General features: G+C 61.9%; 1 protein-coding gene across 2 annotated transcripts in view; it reads left to right on the forward strand.

The window, feature by feature from the left end:
• The first annotated feature begins 883 nt into the window (after window positions 1–883).
• Window positions 884–2,530, forward strand: part of ATG9B (autophagy related 9B) — a 16,748-nt gene continuing 15,101 nt past the window's right edge. For both annotated transcript variants that reach the window (XR_014028598.1, XM_081344951.1), the window contains exon 1: window positions 884–1,030. The gene's annotated coding sequence lies outside the window, so the exon portion shown is untranslated. The remainder of the gene's footprint in view (window positions 1,031–2,530) is intronic.

Below are 2,530 nucleotides of genomic sequence, written 5' to 3' on the forward strand. Positions count from 1 at the left end.
CCGCCGCCGCCCAGAATGCACCGCGCGGGCCGGGAGGGGCGTGACTAAGGCGCGAGAGGGCGGGCGTGAAGAATGTGGGGGAATTTCTTGGCTGGGCCCGCCTTTACGAGTCGATCCGCGCAGGCGCAGAGCCTCCCCCACGCCGGCTCCGCCCTCTGGGAGGCGACCCGCGCAAACCCAGTAAGAGTCAGCTGCCACTCCGGCCGCGGGAAGTCACCCGCGCAGGCGCAGTAGCGGTCACTGAGTCTGCCCAACCGAGACGGACACGCGCAGGCGCAATAGGAAGCGGGCGAAGGCAGTTAAAATCCAGTAAGAGCCGCTGAGTCGGCCCCCCCTCGAGATGGACGTGCACAGGGACAAAAAGAGGCGGTGAGCCCGCCCCCCCCCACGAGAGACGGACCCGCACAGGCTTAATAAGTGTCACTGAGTCCGCCCACGCCCCCTCCCCGAGAGATGGACGCGCACAGGCGCAATGAGAGGCGGTGAGGCCGGGCTCCGCCCGTCAATGCCACCCGCGCAGGCGTAGTAAGAGTCACTGAGGCCGGGCTCCGCCCGTCAATGCCACCTGCGCAGGCGTAGTAAGAGTCACTGCGTCCGCCCTCCCCCGAGAGACGGATCCGCACAGGCGCAATAAGAGTCACTGACTCCGCCCACACCCCCGAAGGACGGACCCGCACAGGCGCAATAAGAAGCGGCGAGGCCGGGCGAGGCCGGGCAAAGGCGGCGGCGCAGGCGCAGTGAGAGCCTCTGAGTCCGCCCCCGAGAGACGGAGCCGCACAGGCGCAATCAGAAGCGGTTCAGGCCCGGCAGGCACAGGCAGATCGAGGCGGGGCCTGTCGCCGGCTCCGCCCCCCAAGGAGGCGTGGCCTCGGAGGCCGCGGGGAGGGGGGGTCGGAGGCGGCTCCGGCCCGGCGTGACTCAGGCGGCTGCTCCGTCCGGGGAAGGTCGCCCCCCTCCCCGCGCTTACGACCGACGCTTCGGACTTACGACCGACGCCGGGGGTGGGGTGGGGATCGGCGGCTGGGAGGTGGTGAGTTCGAGTTCTGCCTCGGGCTGTCGGCGGGGGAGGGGGGGATCTCTCTCTCTCTCTCTCTCTCTCTCTCTCTCTCTCTCTCTCTCTCTGGCCAGCCCACCTGGCAGGGTTGTTGTTGCGAGGGAGGAGGAGGAAGGAAGTTGGGTGGCTAGGGTGGGGAGGAAGAAAAAAAGACGGGAAACGAGGATGGACGGCCATTGGTCCGACGGGGGAGAGGGTTGGGAGGGTGGGGTGGGGGTGGGGAGGTTGGACTAGATGGCCTCCGGGGTCCCTTCCCAGTCTATTGTTCTGTCAGGGTCTCCTCTTTCAGCAGGGGGTTGGACTAGATGGCCTCTGGGTTCCCTTCCCAGTCTTTTGTTCTGTAAGGGTCTCCTCTTCCAGCAGGGGGTTGGACTAGATGGCCTCCGGGGTCCCTTCCCAGTCTATTGTTCTGTAAGGGTCTAATCTGTCAGCAAGGGGGTTGGACTAGATGGCCTCCGGGGTCCCTTCCCAGTCTATTGTTCTGTAGGGGTCTAATCTTCCAGCAGGGGGTTGGACTAGATGGCCTCCGGGGTCCCTTCCCAGTCTATTGTTCTGTAAGGGTCTCCTCTTCCAGCAGGGGGTTGGAGTAGATGGCCTCCGGGGTCCCTTCCCAGTCTATTCTGTAAGGATCTAATCTGTCAGCAAGGGGGTTCGACTAGATGGCCTCCGGGGTCCCTTCCCAGTCTATTGTTCTGTAGGGGTCTAATCTTCCAGCAGGGGGTTGGACTAGATGGCCTCCGAGGTCCCTTCCCAGTCTATTGTTCTGTAAGGGTCTAATCTTCCAGCAGGGGGTTGGACTAGATGGCCTCCGGGGTCCCTTCCCAATCTATTGTTCTGTAAGGGTCTCCTCTTTCAGCAGGGGCTTGGACTAGATGGCCTCCGGGTTCCCTTCCCAGTCTATTGTTCTGTAAGGGTCTAATCTGTCAACAAGGGGGTTGGACTAGATGGCCTCCGGGGTCCCTTCCCAGTCTATTGTTCTGTAAGGGTCTAATCTGTCAGCAAGGGGGTTGGACTAGATGGCCTCCGGGGTCCCTTCCCAGTCTATTGTTCTGTAAGGGTCTAATCTGTCAACAAGGGGGTTGGACTAGATGGCCTCCGGGGTCCCTTCCCAGTCTATTGTTCTGTAAGGGTCTAATCTGTCAGCAAGGGGGTTGGACTAGATGGCCTCCGGGGTCCCTTCCCAGTCTATTGTTCTGTAGGGGTCTAATCTTCCAGCAGGGGGTTGGACTAGATGGCCTCCGAGGTCCCTTCCCAGTCTATTGTTCTGTAAGGGTCTAATCTTCCAGCAGGGGGTTGGACTAGATGGCCTCCGGGGTCCCTTCCCAGTCTATTGTTCTGTAAGGGTCTCCTCTTTCAGCAGGGGGTTGGACTAGATGGCCTCCGGGTTCCCTTCCCAGTCTATTGTTCTGTAAGGGTCTAATCTTCCAGCAAGGGGGTTGGACTAGATGGCCTCCGGGGTCCCTTCCCAGTCTATTG

This window comes from Vipera berus (assembly GCF_964194415.1).
Source record: "Vipera berus genome assembly, chromosome: Z".
Lineage (NCBI taxonomy): Eukaryota > Metazoa > Chordata > Lepidosauria > Squamata > Viperidae > Vipera > Vipera berus.